General features: G+C 42.9%; 1 pseudogene; it reads left to right on the plus strand.

The window, feature by feature from the left end:
- The first annotated feature begins 7,740 nt into the window (after positions 1 to 7,740).
- On the plus strand, positions 7,741 to 9,008 carry LOC130028385 (TAR DNA-binding protein 43-like; annotated as a pseudogene).
- Positions 9,009 to 22,847: the final 13,839 nt, after the last annotated feature.

A 22,847-nucleotide genomic window follows, 5' to 3' on the forward strand; every position in this document is an offset into this window, starting at 1 on the left:
CAGAGATTGAGGAATCACCCTAAGTGATTTCAAAAGTTATTATCAAGACAATAGAATACTGTGTATTACTATACAAACATTTGGCTACATCTTGTAGCCAAATAAGTTACAAGAGACTATGAAGTGCACAAATCCTATCGTCCTGTTATATCTGGTTGTAGCAGACCACTGATGCTGTAACTTTTATAGGACAATAAGCTCCATGTCAGGAAGATTGTCTTACTTAATGGAGTGGAGGAATCTGAGACGGAGTCATCAACACTTTTATTGGCTCTTGTTAAATCTACAATACCCAGTTTGCATTCATACTAACCCTCATAACCAGTCTTTCATTGGTCTCCTTACAGAAAGAAATGTGCTCACACCCCTATACTGCTTTCTGGGTGCCGTTGAAGGAATGGGGTGTTCACTGACTAGGATTCTGTGTTCTCTTTTGATACTCCGTTTCAAGGGTTAGGAACTTGCATTTACAGCCCATACACTACTGCCATCTAGTGGGAACACTATGCAAGTAGCCAGAGCTCTGTTTTCATAGGCTTCATTCCAAATCCCTCCACAAACAGTTGGTCCACAACATAAATCAGATCTGGTAAGTATTGTAAACCATGGTGCCCACAATAATTTTTTTTTAATCAGGTTTGACATGTGGGAGGGAAAGGGCCTGTGGAGAGAAGGCAGAGTCTATATTAAAGTGGAATCAAGTACTTAGATGCAATCAGGAAAAGAGCAACTCTTTAAAATAAGAAGAGTTCTGAGGAAGGGGAAACAAAGAGATTGGGGGGTTTGGCGATGAAGAACTGTAAATAGTGGAGAGCAAGAGTAATAATTACAAAGCTGTCATTCTTCGTGAAAAAGACGGCATTCCGAAAGTGGGCCTATTTCAGATTCACAAATAAATCACAAAGAGTTGACAAAACCTTAATGACTTTAAAGTGAGACACAACACTCCTCACTAACATTCTCCTAAAGAAATATTTTTTGATCATTCTCTTAGCAAATCATTGATACAAAGAAATATCAAATGAATGATTGAGGGCCTGCTATAGGGGCAGGCTTAAGGGATGGTTGGAAAGATTGGAGACAATGGTCGAGGGAAGATGTAATGGTGGTGGGTTGGTGTTGGAATATTGAATGCCTCTGCCAAACCATCATGAACAAATCCATAAACCACAGCAAAAAGGTAAAATGAATTAATTAAATGGCAAAAATAATATTTTTAATTAAGAAAAAAGAAATACGAAGACCTTCTTGGACAATGACCAGAAGGGACAGAGAAACAGGAAGTTGTTCTAAGATAGTTAAATAAAAGTTCATGGCTGGAGCGATAGTACCACGGGCAAGGCATTTGCCTTTCACCAGGCCGACCTGGGTTTGATCCTGGGCATCCCATATGGTCCCCACCTCAGGAGTAATCCCTGAGAGGAAAGCCGGGACTAAACCCTAAGCACTGCCAACAAAACAAAACCTTAAATTAGAAGATCACCTGAGGATTATTCATAAGCAATACAAAATAAATTATTTAGTCCTGGTTTGGGGGCAGGGTTTGGGGGTCTGTGTGGAAACATTCAAAATATGGTGGAGGGTAGGTGTAATGGTGGTGGGATTGGTGTTGGAATATTATATGTATCAAATTATTGTGAACAACTTTACAAAAGTAAAATTAAATTTAAAAAATAGATACATAAAATAAAACATTGTTAAGAAAAAAGAAAGATCAGCTGAGAACCCTCAGTAATAAACTGGGGGATCTGAAATAAAAATTCAAAGTGCCTATGGTTCATTTTTGGTTTTATTTTCAATTTTCAAAGCTCACTAGTAAGGAATCCTTTCCTAAATTAACTTAGGATCAGTCCTTTTCTCATCCTAAAAAAAGTTGGATAATTTAAAAGCCAACTTTCCAATTGCCTACATCTTCCAGGTTGTTTATAGTTCAGTCACAAAAGTAATCAGATTCCTTTGCCTTTAATTCTGTTTGGACATTCCTTCCAATTCCTCGAGTTTTGTCGGGGGGGGTTGTTGTTGGTAGTGATGGTGGTGTTTTGTTGAGGGGGCCACATCTGGCATTGCTCAGAGTTTGCTCCTGACTCTGCACCCAGGGATCAGTGGCTTTACTCAGGGAAACTTATGGTGTGCCAAGAATCAAACCCAGATCCTCTGGGTGCATGGTAAAAGCTCTCGCTCCAGCCCAGTCCTGCAAGTTTTATAGAGATCATGCTCTCCACAAATTTAAGGCAGAGGAAGATTTGTGGAGATGTGGGCACAATATATGCCACTTTCCTTTGGAACAAGCAATACCTGAGAACATAACCAAGAGCCATGGGATGCAGCTGGAATTGAGAGTCTGAAGTGGCTGACTCAAGTGCTTAAGAATCTTTACCTTTTGGGGATACTGGAAACATTAGTGGTGGAGAATGGGCACAGGTGGAAGGATGGGTACTCGATCATTGTATGACTGAAACGTAAGCACAAAGTTTGTAAGTCTGTAACTGCATCTCACGGTGATTCATTAAAAAAATTTAAATAAGAAAAAAAAGAAGAATCTTCACCTTTTGGGCCGGAGTGAAACCTGGAGGGCGTTTACCTTGCACGCGGCCTTTACCTTGCAGGCAGACAACCCAGGTTGGATTTCCGGCATCCCATATAGTCCCCAGAGCACTGCCAGGAGTGATTCCTAAGTGCAGAGCCAGGAGTAACCTCTGAGCATCACCACGTATGACCCCCCAAAAATCTTTACCTTTCGTTTTTTGGCTTCGGAACCACACCCAGCAGTGCTCAAGACTTACTCCTGGCTTTATTCTGAGATCACTCTTGGTGGTGCTCAGGTGACCACATGGGGTCTAAGCCACATTGGCTGTGTGCAAGGCAAGCACCCTACTTGCTGTCCATTCGCTCCAGCCCCTATCATTTTTCTGAAGACAAAAGTGGTAAGATGAGCATCTGCGAAGAGACACTTGGGTCACATAAATAAACTTATAATTAATCTAATAATCTAACCAATAGCATTTTCCCATCTCTCTTCTACTAACATGTCGGTTTTCCTTTGGGGAGTTAGGCCCTCAATTGACATGGCTAAATAAAGGCTCTGTGTAAACCAAACTACCTCAGTGCTTTCATGGGCACACAGGAAAACTGTCCTGTCCAAGACACTCGCATGAGGTGGGTCATGAGAAATGTTCTGGCCAATGAAACGCAAGCAGAAATGCTGCAAATGACCTGAAAACCATCCCTCCCGCCCTCCAGTCTTCTATCAGTGCTGACATAAGAGAGGTGACTTATCATGATCTCAGAGAAGGAAGCAAAACAGGGTCATGGAGTTACCACGTAGAAAAAAAACACATTACAGAGACTCCTCACTGTGAGCAGCCCGGATCTGAGCAAATTCCATGCTGGAATTTGCATGAATGGAAAGTGAAGTGTTGCTGTATTAGCCAAGTCCCTGGTTCCCAAAAGTTTACGGCCTACTCTGGGAGATAAGATATAAACCGTTAAAGGAAAAACAACATTAAAATAACTACTTCTGTAGTATTCTGAGCATCTGTCATGTAATAATATATAATCCTGACTATAAACAAGCCAGGTAGGAAATATTTATTATCCCCAGTGTGGGAAAAAGAAACTGCGGCACTGCTTGCTTTAGTCACTTGCTCAAGAGCACATAGCTAGAGATCGGCAGATCTGGGAATTGAGCCCAGATTAGTCAGACGCCAGAGTCTACATTCTTAAATATTCTCTGCTGTATAATACTAGGCAGTTGATATTTTTTCAATGCCTATTTGTTCAATAAAAACAATAGCAACAACAACAACAAAAAACTGACAAACACTAGTGGGGTGTATGAAAACGTGTCTATTTTTCTTTCTTTTTGGGTCATACCCAGAGATGCACAGGGCTTACTCCTGTCTCTGCACTCAGGAATTACTCCTGGCGATGCTTGGGGGACCACATGTGATAGTGGGAATCAAACCAGGGTCAGCCGCATGCAAGGCAAATGCCCAACCCGCTGTGTTATCACTCCAGCCCCAACTTGCTGTGTTATCACTCCAGCCCCAACAAGTCTATTCTTAAAACTAATCACACATGATGTAAAGTTGAGACACATCTGCAGAGAAATCGTGTGCAGTGCACTATGTTACTCAACATAAGAAGCAAAGGAAGAGAAAGCAAACTGGACAGTGAATGTCATCCATACTAGCCTGAGAACTTGGGCCACTTTCATTCTTAACCAGATTGAGTTTCCTAACAATCACAGGAAGTATATTCTCTAATCGTCTCTCCATCACAGAGGAGAGGGTAGCACAGCGTGGCAAAGACTTGCTTCTGCAGCCAGTAAGAAGCTAAACCAAGATCCACATCCACACTGCCTGGTTTCCAAGCCCATACTCTCCCTGCTAATCTGTCATGCCTTGTAACTCAGCATAAAGAGCCCAGCATCTGTCTCTGGGATTTCAAATGCTGCCATTTCTGGCCATACGATTCCTGTCTTATTTCTCTTAGCCTTAATTTCCTTATCCCCAAAGTGGTGCTTGTTATTGATATTATCATTTTAATTATCACTAGAGAATGAGACAAACAAAAGAAGTGAAGAAAGACGTGATCCATGCAAGCACACAGAGACAGAAAATCCAAAGATGTAGGTCAGCCACAAGAAATGACTCAATTCATCTGGTCAGGTAATTGTAGTCATGGCTGGACAAAAAAAAAAGAGTTTGTTCATTATTGTTTCAGGAATCTTTCCATTGGTGAGCATTTTCCTGGCCTATTTAGGTAATCCTTGCCCATGATATCTCTAGGATCCTTCTTTTCCAACTTCAGTTTGCTAGCTTTATTCTCTTTCGTTTCTATATTTCATCTAGAAAATCCCATTGGATAATGCTTTTTATATTTTTGGCAAAGGACCTTTATATTCTTCAAAGAGGAGCTCCTAAAAGGCAGCTCATATAGAGAAGGGACCAGCAAGTAAAGGATGCTTGAAGGACCCGCTCGGGATGGGAAATGTGTGCTGAAAGTAGACTATAGACCGAACATGATGACCACTTAATACCTGCATTGCAAACTACAACGCCCCAAAAGGGGGGGGGGAAGAGAGAGAGAGAGAGAGAGAGAGAGAGAGAGAGAGAGAGAGAGAGAGAGAGAAGGGGATCCACCTGCCACAGAGGCCGTGGCAGCGGAAAGGGGGGGAGGGGGGTTGGGGGTTGGGGGGGAGACCAGGGGGGTTGGTGGGAAGGATACTGGGAACATTGGTGGTGGAGAATGGGCACTTGGTGGAGGGATGGGTACTCGATCTTTGTATGACTGAAACATAAGCACAAAAGTTTGTAAGTCTAACTGTATCTCATGGTGATTCATTAAAAAATAAAACTTAATCAATTAATTAATTAATTTTTTTTAAAAAGGGAGCTCCTATATAAAATGGATGGTGAGGGGGGCTGGGAGGGGCACGGGAGGGGGGGCGAACTCAACCTTTCTTGCTGACTAGGATCACTCCATAGCATAATTCCAAGTTACCAAAAGATCCTCTTCATACTGAGGATGAAAATGGTATGAAATGAAGAAAGTGAAGGAGACAGCATGTTTGGAAAACAATAGACACCATTCTCAGCAGGGATGTCATAAAGAATTTCATGGAGCACTCATGAAATTCTTTCACTTGGTCACTTGACATCCCGCTATTCAAACTTTAAGACCTGAAAAATATACTGTTCTTGAAATGAGCACAGGAGACCCAGGAAGAAGAAGCCATTTCATTATTATTATTATTATTATTATTATTAGTGAATCACCATGAGATACTGTTACATACTTATAAACGTTCATTTTTGCATTTCAGTCATACAATGATCGGTTACCCATCCCTCCACCAGTGCCCATTCTCCACCACCAATGATCCCAGTTCCCCTCCCACCTTCCCACCCCCTCCCCCTCTCCACCCTGCCTCTGTGACAGGGCTTTCCCTTTTGTTCTCTCTCTCCTTTTGGGTATTGTGATTTGCAACAGAGGTATTGAGTGGCCATCATTTCTGTTTAGTGTGCTCATATGCTAGCTTACCTCAGCATTGGATCATACCTGACAAAAGTGCTGGATTTGTTGTCATTACTAATTGCATGATGGAACTGAAATGTTTTCCCACATATTCTGCTTTCTAAAGTAAGCAGCTGCTTTGGGTTGATTGAAGAAAATCAGTCCAAACAGTAAAGTAAATCAGGGTAAATGGCTATAAAAAAATGACAGAAAGGAAACTTAAGAAGTCACTCTCATCTCTTTTCTCTACGGCATCAAAGTCAATTTCTTTCTTATCAATCTCTTCCAAATGCAGTCAGCAAAACATATCGTTCTAATTCTTTTTGTGGGGGGGGGGTATTTTTAACTCCTCAGTGAATGTTTTTCTTTTCTAAATTCTAAGCCTAGTTCTTGTCAATTGCTTTCCTTTTCAATTTTTTTTTTAATTGAGGTGGGATGCCACACCCAGCTCTGTTCAGGGGTTACTCCTAGCTCTGGGCTCAGGGATCACTCCTAACAGGGCTCAGGGAACTATATAGGGTGCTAGAGATTGAACCTGAGTTGACCGTGTGCAAGTAGGGTGCCTTACCTGCTGTCTATCTCTCTGGTCCCACCAATTCCTTTCTAATGTATTCAAAAGCACATAGATGTCTAGTCCCACAACAAGATGACATTTCAATTAAATCCAATTTAAAAATTATGAAAAATAGAAGACATCGGTGAACCCAAAGAGCTCGATTTAAGAATGTGTAAAATACTTGAATAGTCACGTCACGAAGAATATAGAAATACGACACCCGAGGGGAACGGGCGGGGAGAAGGCCGGGGCGGGGTCTGGAGGAGCCGGGGCTCCCCAACGGGCCCATCCGCCCCCGACCCCGAGGCGGACGGGCAGGCCCCCGAAGGGTCTTTAAACCTCCGCGCCGGAACGCGCTAGGTACCTGGGACAGGGTGGGGGCGCGGCCGCGACCGAGACGGCCGCGACGCGCCCCCGGCGGGGGAGGCGAGGGAAGACGCCGGACGGGCCTGGGCCGCAGAGGCAACGGCGGAGGGAGGCGTCAGGCGACGGACGCGAAAGGATGGACGGCGCGGTTCGGGACGGAGAGGGAGGCGGAAAAGCCGCCGGCGGCAGCGGGGAGAGAGCGGTCGGAAGATCAGGACGGGCCCGCGGGGAGCCGGCCGGCACCGGGCCGGGGCCGGGGGACCGCCCCCGGGAGGAGGGGGAGCGGCGGCCGGCGGCACTCGGAACGCCACGCCGACCGTTCGCACCCGCTCACCCTCCCCCGGGAGGGCCCGAGGACCGACCCAGGCTGCGCCGCCGCCGTAACCCCGGCGGGATGAACCCCACGTCCAGAACGATCCCCGACAGACAGCAGCACCCCCGCGACACCGCCGACCAACCAGGGCACTTCTCTGGCGACCTTCGTTCCGGCTCGCCTCAGCGACCCACTGAGCACCCCCCCTTCGCGAGCGGCGGGGCTCCGGGAGGAGGGACGGAGGGAGGGCGGGCGAGCGGGACCGGGGACGGACCCCGACCCGCCGCCGCTGCTCCTCCTCCTCCTCCTCCCGGGGGGCCCCCGTGCCGCACTGGGAAGAGAGCCAGAGCGAGCCCCGGACATGAATAATAAATACATCAAAGTGTTCAAGGTTAATGCGAGCCGAGAGCGAGCGGTCCTGGGCGCTGTCGTTGCACGCGCCGCCTCGTGGGTTCCGAGCGACCTAGCGGACGCCAAGCGGGCGAAGATGTCCGAGTATATCCGGGTCATGGAGGAGGACGAGAACGAGGAGCCTGTCCAGATCCCGTCCGAGGACGATGGCATCGTGCTGCTGTCCACGGTCACGGCGCAGTTCCCAGGCGCCTGCGGCCTGCGCTACCTGAACCCCGTGTCGCAGTGCATGCCTGCCGTACGCGCGCCTGGTGGAGGGCATCCTGCACGCGCCCGACGCGGGCTGGGGCAACCTGGTCTACGTGGTCAACTACCCCAAAGATAACAATAGGAACATGGAGGAGGCTGATGCTTCATCGGCGGTGAAGGTGAAAAGGGCCGTGCAGAAGACGTCCGACCCCATCGTGCTCGGCCTGCCCTGGAAGACCACTGAGCAGGACCTCAAGGAATATTTCAGCACCTTCGGGGAGGTCCTCATGGTCCAGGTAAAAAAAAAGATATCAAGACTGGTCACCAAAAGAGGGTTTGGCTTTGTGCGGTTCACGGAGTATGAGACCCAAGTGAAGGTGATGTCCCAGCGACACATGATTGATGGACGGTGGTGTGACTGCAAACTTCCAAATTCTAAGCAAAGCCTGGATGAGCCTCTGAGGAGCAGGAAGGTGTCTGTGGGCCGCTGCACCCAGGACCTCACTGCCGACGAGCTGCGGCAGTTCTTCTGCCAGTACGGGGAGGTGGTCGATGTGTTCATCCCCAAGCCCTTGGGGGGGGGGGGGCGTTTGCCTTCTTCACATTTGCAGATGATCAGGTGGCCCAGTCCCTGTGTGGCGAGGACCTGATCATCAAAGGCATCATCAGCGTGCATATCTGCAACGCGGAGCCCAAGCACAATAGCAATAGGCAGTTAGAGAGAAGTGGAAGATTTGGTGGTAATCCGGGTGGCTTTGGGAACCAGGGCGGGTTCGGGAACAGCCGGGGCGGCGGGGCGGGGCTGGGCCACAACCAGAGCAGCAACATGGGGGGCGGGATGAACTTCAGCGCCTTCAGCGTCCACCCGGCCATGAGGGCCACGACCCAGGCCACCCTGCAGAGCAGCTGGGGCATGATGGGGATGCTGGCCAGTCAGCAGAACCAGTCGGGCCCATCAGGGAACAATCAAAGTCAGGCCAACATGCAGAGAGAGCCCAACCAGGCCTTTGGCTCTGGGAACAACCAGTACAGCGGCTCCAACTCGGGCGCCGCCATCGGGTGGGGGTCGGCCTCCAACGCGGGCTCGGGCAGCGGCTTCAATGCATGGACTTCAGCTCCAGCATGGACTCGAAGTCGTCGGGCTGGGGCATGTAGGCTGGGCTGGTCAGTTAGACGCTAAAGACTGGTGGGAAGTCAAATTTTTCTAAACTCACGGTAAGTATATTGTAAGATACATATGCACTAATTGGTTTGTTTGGTGTGGAGTATATTTAGCAGTAATTTTGACATTTTTCCTTTAGAAAAAGAGGAAAAGCTAAAGGAATTTTCGAAGTTTTCTTACATAACGGGTTGAACTCTTGAGTGTTTGAAAGTGAACTGCTGTTTGCCTGACGGGTAAACCAACACCACAATTGCTATCAAGAAGCTTCTCCTGTAATATTTTATCCCTGGACTTGTCACCTGAGTTATTTGCATGTTCAAAGTGGAACCCATTGGTTAGAGCTGCATTCTTTCCTCCTCGTTTTAATTTGAACCCCACCGTACGGATTTTCTCCGTAGGAAGGTCCCTGGAGATCGTGGTGTTGCAATGTTTGGTTCTTTTCTTTCTGTGTGTTTTCTTAACACTTGTCTCCGCTCATATGCGAGAGTATGATATGAAGCCTTCATTTAATCTCTGCAGTTCATCTCATTTCAAACGTCTGTGGAAGAAGCACTCACTGACAGGAGTGCTGTACTCACTGCGCCGTGGGGCTCTGTCCGCTGCTTTGCCCACGCACGCAAGAGCTCGTCCCCATGCCGCCGGGCTGTGTCTCTGACGGTGGGTGTCCCATTTTTATCCGCTACTCTTTCTTTCCTGGAGTCGGATCAACGCTGTGACGGCAAGGCTGTGCTGTGGACCAGAAGGCTGTCTGAACTTCTGAAACCTTGTGTGGGATTGATGGTGGTGCCGGGGCATGAGACGCTGGTATGAGCGAGGACAGGAGAGCGCGTGCAGAGACTTGGTGGTGCATAATGGAGATTCTTTAACTGGGCGAGATGTGTCTCTCAACCTGTGGCTTTGGTGCGAGAGTGTGCGGAGAGCCATGGTAGCAGATAACATATGTACGAATGTTTCTTGCATTCAAAGGACATCCACGTCTGTTGGAAGACTTGAAGTGAGTCTTACTATTAGCGAACCAACGTTAGCTGAATGTGTTAGTGACACGATACTGTATCTGCCCGCCCCCTTGTCAACTGCTGTGAATGCTGTATGGTGTCTGTCCTCGTGTCCTCTCCTGCTCCTGATCTGTCGGTGTGGTCATGTGGCCTGGCGCTGGTGGGATGAGCTTGTGTGCTGTACAGGAATCTCGGAGCTGAGTCGCCAGTGAGGGCGGGGGGGGGGGGGGGGCGGGGGGGGCCTGGGGCCTGCCCACCCCTAGGATGCTGTTGGTGGTCTTGTACCCTGTGCTCGGATGCTTTTATAAGAGTTGTCAATGTTGGAAATTCTGAAATAAAACTGATTTAAATTAAAAAAAAAGAAAAAATGTTCAAGGTTAAAATCTAAAAGTCCAATAATTTTATAGTTGGTGAGAATGCAAGCCACTGGAATCCTCATAAATAGGCAGCAAATGTGATGGTGGCAAATTCCTTAGAAAATTAAATGTAAATACATACTTAGCAACTCCATTTGTATTTCTCCCTAGAAGATAAGACAGCATATGTATACACAAACTGTATAAAAATACACATCAGCTTTAGAGAAACTGGAACTCATCCAAATATTTATCCACTGGTTAGTGTACAAATTGTGATAAATCCCTGTAATAGAATGCTTCTCCGTGATACAAAAGAATTATTCATGGAATTCTATAAATACTTTTATGTTCTTTTCTTTCATTTTGGTGTTGGGGCTCAGAGCTTACTTCTAGCTCTGTGCTCAGGGACCACTGCTGGTGGTGCGTTGGGGACCACATGGAGTCCTGGAAATTGAACCCTGGCGCAGCTGCACTATATAGCTCCAACCCCTGGGATTCTATAAACCTTATACTGGACACAAGGCAGCATACTTTGAAATTAGAAATACATAAAAATGCAAAACAGATTATGGTATAATAACCCGGGCTACTTGCTCCAGTCTAGGATTATTTGGCAAAGAATGACTAGAAAAGCATACAAAAGAACTTTCTGAATAATAGAAATGTTCTAAATTTTAATTGAGACATTGATTACATCTAGGAGTCTCAGTGAATTTTTCACATTATATGTAAGCCACTTTCTTTTTTTCTATTCCTCAGCCAAAGAAGGCAGAAAGAAAGAAAGAAAGAAAGAAAGAAGAAAAAGTGTACGTAATAAGCCCACTAATATTCTCAAGTTATCTCAAAGATTTGTAATAGTAGTTGGACCAAAGACTAACCGAAATAAAGATAAGACTGTAATTTGAGATACCAAAGAGTAATGAATAAGACTTTGCATATGATTTATTTAGAATGGGTGAAGGACAACTAGAAGGTGAAGGTAACCACCAGATTCTTGGTTTGAGACAATTAGGTGGTTTGTGGTTTCAAATCCATAAAAATACAGAAGTTGAAACTTTAATTGATATCTGAGGGGATGAAAACGATTACATGTTTCACATATGGTTGAGGTGACCCTAAATTATGCAAGTTAGGTCTGGGTAAAAGTTAGATATACTGTTTCACCTTGGATGGAAGAGGAATAATTTCCCATAATGTCTTGATAGTTATCATCACACAGATACCATAACACAGATAGAAAGGAGAGGAGGTTATCTAGAAAGAGAATGTAGTGAAAGTGCAATTAAAGAACTGATATGACAGAGCCTTTAAAAGAGTCTATAGACCAAGTAGAGAAGATATGGCATTATTTGTCAGTGTTCTTGACAAAGAACACTGACAAATAATGCCTAGAGATATCTGAGTAAGGCTTCCTGAGGAAGGGGAAGCAGCTGACACAGACAAAAGAACTATGCCTTTGATGAAACATTGGGTTGGAGAGGATAGGGTGGGTGGGTTTAGCTCCAGACAGTTTCTTTAGGTTGAAAGATGTCAAAGTTTTACAGCTTTGAGCTGGGAGGCCAGACCACCTCCTGAAAAAGACACAGGGGAAAAACGAATGGATTTCACAATCACTAAAGTAGAACAGCAGAATTTAACTTTTAAAACTTGGATTAAAAGCTTGAGACTGTATAGGGTAGGCGCCTGCCTGGCACACTGCTGATCCTGGTTTGCTCACAGCACCACATATCATCACCTAAGCACAGTGATCTCTGAGCACGGAGCCTGGAATGGCCTGAGCATACCCAGGTGATGCCCCAAAATAAAAACAAATAACAACCAAACAACGTTGATAAGGTCTCTAGCAAGTGTTCAATGACAGTTGGAATCAGTGCCTTGATTTTTTTCATAATAACAACCTGTCTAGTTATGCATTTTCTTTTCTTCTTTCTTTAATTGAATCACCAAGAGATAAAGAGTTGAAAAGCCATTTATGGTCAGATTTCAGTCAAACAGTGTTCCAACACCAATCCCACCACCAGTGTACATTTCCCACCACCTGTGTCCCTAGTTTCCCTCCCGTCACTCTTCCCCCACAAGCCTCTCTCTACAGCTGGCAATTTCCGTCTTTCTCGCTTTGCCTGTTTTTCCCCATCTCTGTCTGTCTCTGTCTGCCCCCCCCCCCATCTATCCCCCTTCCCACTTTTGGGTATTATGGTTTGAAACACAGATACTGAGAGGTTATCCTATTTGTTCTTTTACCTATTTTCAGCAAGCAGTTCTTAGAGTGATCATTTCCAACTATCTTTGTCAGTGCAATTTTCAATTGCATAATTTTATGCTTATGCCCAAGCTAGAAAGGAGAATGGTTGGGTTCATATAACATCATAACATCATGGATATACAAATAGTTTCAATTAAAGAGTCTAAATTTTAGAGAATGAATAAAATTAGTTACCTCCACAAGAAGAAAACATCCAACCCCATCCAAAAATGGGGCAATGAAATGAACAGAAACTTTCTCAAAGAAGAAATCCGAATGGCAAAAAAGCACATGAGAAAATGCTCTACATCATTAATCATCAGGGAGATGCAGATCAAAACCACAATGAGATACCATCTCACACCTCAGAGACTGGCCCACATTCAAAAGAACAAAAGCAACCGATGCTGGCGTGGATGTGGCGAGAAAGGGACACTCCTTCACTGTTGGTGGGAATGTCCACTGGTTCAGCCCTTCTGGAAAACAGTATGGACAATTCTCAAAAAATTAGAAATTGAGCTCCCATTTGAGCCAGCAATACCACTCCTGGGAATATATCCCAGAGAGGCAAAAATGTATAGTCGAAGTGACATCTGCACTTGTTTGTTCATTGCAGCACTCTTTACAATAGCCAGAAACTGGAAGAAACCTGAATGCCCAAGAACAGATGACTGGTTAAAGAAACTTTGGTACATCTACACAATGGAGTACTATGTAGCTCTTAGAAAAGATGAAGTCATGAAATTTACATACAAGTGGTACAATATGGAAAGTATCATGCTAAGCGAAATGAGTCAGAAAGAGAGGGATAGACATAGAAAGATTGCATTCATCTGGGGGATATAAAGTAACAAAGTATGAGATTAATACCCAAGAATAGCTGAGATCAGCACCAGGAGGATTACTCCATAACTTAGAGGCCAGCCGGGTATCCTAGAGGAAAGGGCTATTCAGATAGAGAAGGGAGCACCAAATAAAGGATGTTTGGAGGATCCTCCCAGGAGGGGAGATGCATGTCGAAAGTAGACTATGGACTGAACATGTTTGCCACTCAATGCCTCTTTTGCAGACCACAACACCCAAAAGGAGAGAGAGAACACAGGGGATTGCCCTGCCACAGAGACGGGGGGATGGGGGGATGGGGGTGGGAGGGATATTATCCATGGTGGTGGAAAATGGGCACTGGTGGAGGGATGGGTATCTGATCATTGTATAATTGAAACCAAAGCACAAAAAATTGTAAATCTACAACTTTAAAAAAAATAAAATAAAATAAAGGGGAAAAAAAAAATAAAATTAGTTACCAAGGAGAGAGGAGAAGGACAGGAGGAAGCTGATGGACAGAAGAGGACAGGTACAAATTTGGACAGGAAGATCAGGTGCTGTCACAGCACAGGGTTGTTGGAAGTCTTTGAACCAGCAAACCAAAAAGACCAAAAGATTTGTCAGAGAGGGAATGTCTGCGTTGATTATTTCAGCAGATCCAGCATTTGGAGAAAGGAAATGACACAGGTATCAGATTGCTAAGGTAGAGTAGAGATCACAAAACCAAAAGTCTAGGATATTAGGTGAGTCAACTACAAGGATAATGAAGTTTTATTGATGATAGCAGATGCTGGAGAGCAAAACCATGCCACAGTTTTGATAGTCCAGTCCAGTGAGTAAGGCTGTTTCCAAACCACCACATAACAGCGGTGAGCAGGAGATGAGAGTAGCATAGCCAGCTGGCAAAGAATGGGAAAAGAATTGATGTTTGGACAGCAAATCAACCCCAATAATCATCTTAAAAATGCAGAGAGATGCAGAGAAACCTCCACTTAAGAAGACTAAGAATGAAATTTTGTTCTTGTTTCAGGGGGAGCAGATCTCAGCCTCATCAGGAAAGGTGGGTGAAGGGGAGGAAGTCGTAGAGTTGGCGCTGGACTGAGATGAAAGAAAGAGAGAGGGTGAAGAGTAAGGGCCCGGTTAGGAGTGCTGCTTGGCTGTGGAAAGTCAGAGGGTGAAGGGTACGGGCATGGTGAGGAGTGGTGCTTGGCTGTGGGAAGTCAGCTCCTATTCTCTGCCACTAATCACTGGCCTCAATCAGTGTGGAGCGAATGGTAGTAGGGGCCACAGCAGAGTATATAAAACTAGAATATGAGGGAGATACAGAACCACTGCCCAACTACAGCTAATCGTCTCTTCATACACTGCCATTAATCAGTCAACAAAAGGGAGTTCTTAGTCTCAAATAAGGTTGATGAAAATAGTTGATTACCTAAACTTCTTTAAAGGTGATAAAATAATAGAAAAATTGCAACTGAGTAGCCAATTCACCATATTATTGTTAAAGACTTTGATATAAAAATGAAAATAAGAAAATAAAGACTAATATAAAGGCTTGTCGACCAAGTGATCTTTAATTGTTTAAGGGCAAATCCTGAGCATGTCATTTTCTTTTCTTTTTTTTTTTTTGTTGCTTTTTGGGTCTTACCCAGCGATGCTCAGGGGTTACTCCTGGCTTTGCACTCAGGAGTTACTCCTGGTGGTGCTCCGGAGACCAAATGGGATGCCAGAAATCGAACCCAGGTTAGCCGCATCCAAGGTAAACGCCCTACCCCGCTGTACTATTGCTTCAACACCCTTAACATGTTATTTTCATTTCCTTTTAATTTCACTTCCATTGACTATTCCAGAAAACAAGGGATATACTGCTGAAATGGTTTTTTATTGTCAAAGTTCCTGGCTTTTACATTGCTGTGTAGGCTGTAATTAATTGCCTTAGTGGCATCCTGGTCCTAGAGAGAAATATGAGAAAGGGGCTTACTTGACTGGTATTAGTCAGTGGGGATGCACCATTCATGACAAACATTATCCATATCACTCATGTGTCTGACAGATATGTGATTGGCAGCTAGACTGAGCACATTTCAGCTGCAGGATTTATCCCAAATTTGATTCAATGATTTCTGAGATAAAAGCATCATAAATATCTTCCAAGCAGTCACTAGAAATTGCCAAGGCAGTAAAGGAGAAATTATTGAATTATCGATTCTGATACTGAATTTCTGTTTGATATTTTTATTTATATAACTGTTGGTCTTCTAAAAAAATACACTTTGTTCCAGTGCCAGACATCTCATGAGAAATTCATTTTCTTTTCATTTTAAGATACTTGGATTATACAGAAAAGGCAATGAAATAGATTAGGAGGATTTAAAAAAGAAGAAGAAGAAGAAGAAGAAGAAGAAGAAGAAGAAGAAGAAGAAGAAGAAGAAGAAGAAGAAGAAGAAGAAGAAGAAAAAGAAGAACTAAGTACTAAGGCAGAAGGGAAAAAGCTCAGTGAAGACAGGAGTTTATTGAATAACATGAGTGTGTTGATCTGAAGTCATCCAGAATAGGATTAGCAGAACACTAGATGAAAGACAACCATGCGAGCAAGCCGGGTCCTGGGAAAACATCCAACCCCATCAAAAAATGGGGCAATGAAGTGAACAGAAACTTTCTCAAAGAAGAAATCAGAATGGCAAAAAAGCACATGAGAAAATGCTCTACATCATTAATCATCAGGGAGATGCAGATCAAAACCACAATGAGATACCATCTCACACCTCAGAGACTGGCCCACATTCAAAGGAACAAAAGCAACCGATGCTGGCGTGGATGTGGCGAGAAAGGAACACTCCTTCACTTTTGGTGGGAATGCGGACTGGTTCAGCCCTTTTGGAAAACAATATGGACGATTCTCAAAAAATTAGAAATTGAGCTCCCATTTGAGCCAGCAATACCACTCCTGGGAATATATCCCAGAGAGGCAAAAATGTATAGTCGAAGTGACATCTGCACTTGTTTGTTCATTGCAGCACTCCTTACTATAGCCAGAAACTGGAAGAAACCTGAGTGCCCAAGAACAGATGACTGTTTAAAGAAACTTTGGTACATCTACACAGTGGAGTACTATGTAGCTGTTAGAAAAGATGAAGTCATGAAATTTACATACAAGTGGTACAACATGGAAAGTATCATGTTAAGCAAAATGAGTCAAAAACAGAGGGATGGACATAGAAAGATTGCATTTGTCTGGGGAATATAAAGTAACAAAATATGAGATTAATACCCAAGAATAGCTGAGATCAGCACCAGGAGGATTACTCCATAGCTTAGAGGCCAGCTGGGCATTCTAGGAAAAGGGCAGCTCAGATAGAGAAGGGAGCACCAAATAAAGGGTGTTTGGAGGATCTTCCCAGGAGGGGAGATGCTTGTTGAAAGTAGACTATGGACTGAACATATTTGCCACTCAATGCCTCTTTTGCAGACCACAACACCCAAGAGGAGAGATAGAACAAAAGGCAGGGTGGGATGGGGATGGGGGTGGGAGGGATATTATCCATTGGGGTGGAAAATGGGCACTGGTGGAGGGAGGGGTATTTGATCATTGTATAATCGAAACCCAAGCACAAAAAATTTTAAATCTACAACTGTACCTCATTGTGTTTAACTAATGAAAATTTTAAAAAATGGAAAAAAAAAGAAATAAAATAAAAAGATGAAGCACCAAAGATGCTTTGCAGGGCATGGGATCACAAAAGATTCAAGCATAATCCATATTTTTTTTCAATTTGTCTAAATTTTTATTTGACTAGCAATACTTAGATCTCCAATTTTTACTTCCAGGCTTTTCTCTGAAAATGATTTTTCCAATCAGTTGTCTTGCCATCCAGAAACACAGGTTTGTTTTGTTACTCCATTAATTTCCTAAATTAGACCCATTTTAGACCATAAAAAAACAATCCAAGTAATTCACCTTTCTTTACTTTTCATTTCTACTTTATTATTTTTCATATTAGGTTTCTACTTTAGAAATTGAAATTAACTCTTAAAGGTGTCTCAACCACCTCGCTTTCTAATGCAGGTTTCATCTTTTCAAACTCTTCAATATTTAACTGAGGTGATATGTTTATAATATTCTTTGTTACAGATGCAAGTATGTAATTTGACAAATGTATATAGTACAGCATGCAAACCACCAAAGGAGGAATTATATCCATCTCCACACCACTTATTCAATCTCTTCTTCCCTTCTAGTCATCATCAATTAAATACATAAATATTTAGATACTGTTTGAAAAATTTTAATGATAAAGATCATGACATATAAGCATTATGACAAAGGTCCACTTGATTTGAAACGGTACTAATTCTTTAGAAAATTATTCTTTATAACAATATATAATATGAAGTTGCAAGTGACTTTGGGTATGATCTAATTCAACAGTGTACCCATTTTTTGGGCATTATATAATGGGATGGGGAAGTTATAGTGAGTGAATATATAAAGGTTGAACAGGATGTCAATGGAAACAATGAATGAAATATCTCTGGATAATATAAGACATTAGGTAAAGGACGTATTTGTATTGGAAGCCATATAGAATATAACTGAGACATTTTCCCAGAACACAGACACAAAATATTAAATAGATATTCATTTCATGAATGTAAATAAATAAGGCGTGTGGTACTAAACAAATGTAGATCAATATTGAACTTTTTGATTAATCTAAATATTCTTCTGTTTTGCTTAATATCTTTTAAGTAGAATGGATTAGAGAAAAGATACAGACCCAGAATAATAATACTCAGAGGAATACTGCTTAAAACTGGATTAAATTTATATTTACTCAACAGAAAATTGCACATGTACTTATGCATGCAGTGTCTTCCATCATCCTTACTTCATATCCCCATTATCAATTTTGCCAGATGTGGCTCATAACAAGAACAAGCGAATATCTAGAAGACCCATGAATAGCTTATTTGAATGGAAATGTCATCTTGTTTGGTTCAATTAAATTTGTTCTTCGGTCAGTTCATAGAAATTCTTTCTCTTATTGATACTACCCATCTTTGCCTTGAAGGAGAAGTACAAATATCCACAGTGTAGATGTAACCGTCAAATAACTTTTCAGTGTTTCCAACTGTCTGAAAATACCTATGGTGGAAAGTAGTCTAAGTGAAGCCTCTCAGTGTGGGATATTTATGGCACTGTAACCATTACTGGCATTTGGACTTCATTCCCTTGTACCTTTTATCATTCTTTAGTGCAACGATGGTTCAGATTTTGTGTTCTCTCCTACAACCAGTACTTCCTTCTCCTCCACAAAAATGTTATCCGCCAGTCCAAGTGAACACCGGCATGCTGCTGGGAAACCTGAGAATGTATGTTCTTACACACCATCACAAAATTGAAGACCAGCAAACTGTTTTACATTTTTGTGAGGATACCTTGGAGGTATAACCAACTGACATAGAGATCAACTGAACATAGTGAGACAGGGTTCTTCCGAAAATGTTTAGGATGTCACATCATTCCACTTTGCTTCTTTATTTTCCTATGCGTTTTTTTTTTCCAACACTTCCTGAGGACACTTTTCACAGAAACATTCAATTTGCTGTTCGTCTCCAAAAAATCCAGTCTAAACAAGTTGACTGAAACAGTCGTGTGCCTCTGGGACTGCCCTCCTGAAATTCTTGGTCAAGCTATCTTTGATTTGACTTTCATTAGTGAGGTCCAAAGGGAGGATGGAGCAAATGGCAGGGAGCTTGGAGACTTGGCTTGCACAAAATCCTGCATCGTGCTGCTTCCTACCTATAGGGCAGGCAGGTTCTCAGCTCTCACCTTTGAACACAGACACAGTCTCTTAGTCCTTGGCAGTGCGTTCTGCCAGGTTGCATGATGTTGCAGATATCCGTGAGTTTTGGTACTCACCTTAGGGGCATATCATGCCTAAGCAAGTGCAACATTAAAGAGAGAAGAGAGGTAATGATGACATCTTCAGATGAAGCCCATAATAGCAAACAATATGCACTGTTCTGTTCTTTGAAGGAGGCCTCACATATTCACCTACAGTGGGTCTCCACAGATTTTGTAGAAGCACCCAGTCATCTTATTTTCTTCTTTATATTTTTTAATTTTTTGTTTTGGGGTCATACCTAGTGGTTTTCAGGGTTCAAACCTGGCTCTACTCTCACGGATCAATCCTGGCAGTGCTTAGGAAACATATGGGGTATGAGAGATTGAACCTACATGAACCATGTGCAAGCTAAGTGTCTGCCTGCTAAAGTATCTAACACAAGTGCCTACTTGCTAAACTATCTTCTCTCCCCATTTTTTGGTAATGATCTTAACAAAGACAAAGCTTTTGGTGAAAAATATTAATGGTCTTATTAATAGTTAAGGTAAGAAAAAATTTTGTTTTGAGTTGATGTGGTAGAATTGTTAAATATGCTTCTAAACTTCAATATCTCCTCCTCTGAAATGTATACGTACTTTGCTATAATTACAGCAGGTAGGGCATTTGCCTTGCATGCAGCCAACAAGGCAGAGCCGAGTTCGATTCCTCCGCGCCACTCGGAGAGCCCAGCAAGCTACCTAGAGTATCTCGCCCACACGGCAAAACCTGGCAAGCTACCCGTGAAGTATTTGATATGCCAAACACAGTAACAAGTCTCACAAAGTTACTGGGCCCACTAGAGCAAATCGATGAACAACGGGATGACAGTGACAGTGCCTATTTACTGATCAGGTTGGATTATTTTTTCCAGTATGCCTTTTATCTGAGTGTGGTCTTGTGATAAAGTTCTGGTTAATGCTATATAAACATGTAAGCATATGGTATTTCATGAAATCAGCCTAGAAACACATGAAGGAAAAGAAATCAATTGTCTTAGGTGCGCCTGAGCCATTAAATCGTGATAGAGGATCATGAAGTAGCTTTAATAGGAGAAATAATCAGTTATAATTGTGTTGTAAAAGGTAAAGCTTGGTACTTTGATAAGAATGCTATATGTATTTCTGGATTATGCACATTTAAATTCCATGTAGTTAAGAGGGCATCATACATTGCGACCTTAAAGTCAGAATACTTGAGGTCTGAGCAAAAGTACAGTCGGTGACATGCTTACTGTGCACATGGGTCTTCTTCCTAGCACATAATATAGACTCCTGAGGCCACTACAAGTGATCAGTGTAAAACCAAGAAGGAATAAGAACTGACCATCACTGGATATGCCCCACCCAAAAAAGAATGAAATAGATGTGAAAAATAAAGTCAGAGTTCTCTCTTTCTCTCTCTCTCTCTCTCTCTCTCTCTCTCTCTCTCTCTCTCTCTCTTTCTCTCTCATAGAGGTTGGAGGAAATTGGACACTCTGGTGATGTATATGATTTAAAACTTTATACGCAAGAAACCATATAATTAACAATACTTAAATCACTGTTTTCAAAGGTAAATATATACAATATATAATTCTGTACTAAACCTATAATTTTATGGCATACCCAGTGGTGTCAGACTTCATACTATACATAGATGATTTTGCACCTGAATATAAATGGACAGTCATGGAAAATAAATTTATTTCATCAAAGCCTGAGGGTTTATTTTCATTAAAAATTGCTATTCACATGCTTGTAGGTTTATATACCAGGAATGAATGAGACTGTACAGACTCTACTTTCTCTTTCTGACTCATTGTGATGATATTGGCACCCTCTGGTTCCGTCCATGTTGAAGAAAAGGGCACATTTTCATAATTTCTGACAGTTGAGAGGTAAACGTACTGCATTGATATACGTTTTCACATTCTCTTTTTCTGCTCATCTGCTATTGAATACTACGTTGTATTCAGATTGTGGTAAAAAAAAAGCACCACAATGAACATAGGTATGCATATCTCATTTCAAATTGTGTTTTTGTACTTTTTTGGAAAGAGATATGAGTGTAATCACTGAATCATATGGCAGATCTTTTTGAGAAATCTCCATGGCCTTTTCAGGAAGGCTGAACCAGTATTTTTTCACTTCAAAAAGAGAAGGTTGGGGCCAGAGAAATGGTAGAGGGGGTAAGGTACTAGCCTTGCCAACAACTTATACCAATGCAAGCCCCTGCACAATCTACGTCCTCCCTCAAACCCCCAACCCAAGTCTCACCAGGATTGACTCCTGAGGACATAACCAGTAGTATGGCCTGAGCACCAAGAGAGTTCTCCATCCCTAACAGCAAACGACAAGAGAAAATGAAGGATTGGGGGTTTTCTTTTTTCTTTATTCTTTTTGCTTCTACAACTCCATCAGCACTTGGTGCTTTCATATGTTCTATCCTCACTGGTGTAAAGTGATATTTTTGTCATTTTTATTTACGTTCCCTAGATAATTCCTGATGATAATTAACACTTCATTTTATGTTCCTATTGGTCATTTCTATATCTTTTATGGAAAAATATTTGCCCAACTCCTCTCCCCTCTGTTTGGATGAGGTTATTTGTTTTTGTTTATTTGTTTGGTTTGGTTTTGGGGTCACACCCGGCGATGCACAGGGGTTTCTTCTGGCTTTGCACTCAGGAATCACTCATTTTTCCCCCCACATTGCTTCTTTATTTTCCTATGAGGTATTTTTGCCAACACTTCCTGAGGACACTTTTCACAGAAACATTCAATTTTGCAGTTCGTCTCCAACAAATCCAGTCTAAACAAGTTGACTGAAACAGTCGTGTGCCTCTGGGACTGCCCTCCTGAAATTCTTGGTCATGCTAGCTTTGGTTTGACTTTCATTAGTGAGGTCCAAAGGGAGGATGGTGCAAATGGCAGGGAGCTTGGAGACTTGGCTTGCACAAAATCCTGCATCGTGCTGCTTCCTACCTATAGGGCAGGCAGGTTCTCAGTTCTCACGTTTGAACACAGACACAGTCTCTTAGTCCTTGGCAGTGCGTTCTGCCAGGTTGCATGATGTTGCAGATATCCGTGAGTTTTGGTACTCACCTTAGGGGCATATCATGCCTAAGGAAGAGCAACATTAAAAAGAGAAGAGAGGTAATGATGACATCTTCAGATAAAACCCATAATATCAAACAATATGCACTGTTCTGTTCTTTGAAGGAAGCCTCACATATTCACCTACTCTGGATCTCCACAGGTTTTGTAGAAGCACCCAGTTATCTTATTTTCTTCTTTATATTTTTTAATTTTTTGTTTTGGGGTCACACCTGGCGCTGCACAGGGCTTTCTTCTGGCTTTTCACTCAGGAATCACTACTGGCAGTGCTCAGGGGGCCACATGGGATGTTGGGAATCAAACATGGGTCGGACACGTGCAAGGAAAACAACCTACCCGCTGTGCTATCACTCCAGCCCCTGACGTTATTTGTTTTATTGCTGAATTTTGTGAGTTCTTTATAGTAGTAATTTAGATGCTAGTTCTAT

This window comes from Sorex fumeus, unplaced genomic scaffold, assembly GCF_029834395.1.
Source record: "Sorex fumeus unplaced genomic scaffold, SorFum_2.1 ptg000039l, whole genome shotgun sequence".
Lineage (NCBI taxonomy): Eukaryota > Metazoa > Chordata > Mammalia > Eulipotyphla > Soricidae > Sorex > Sorex fumeus.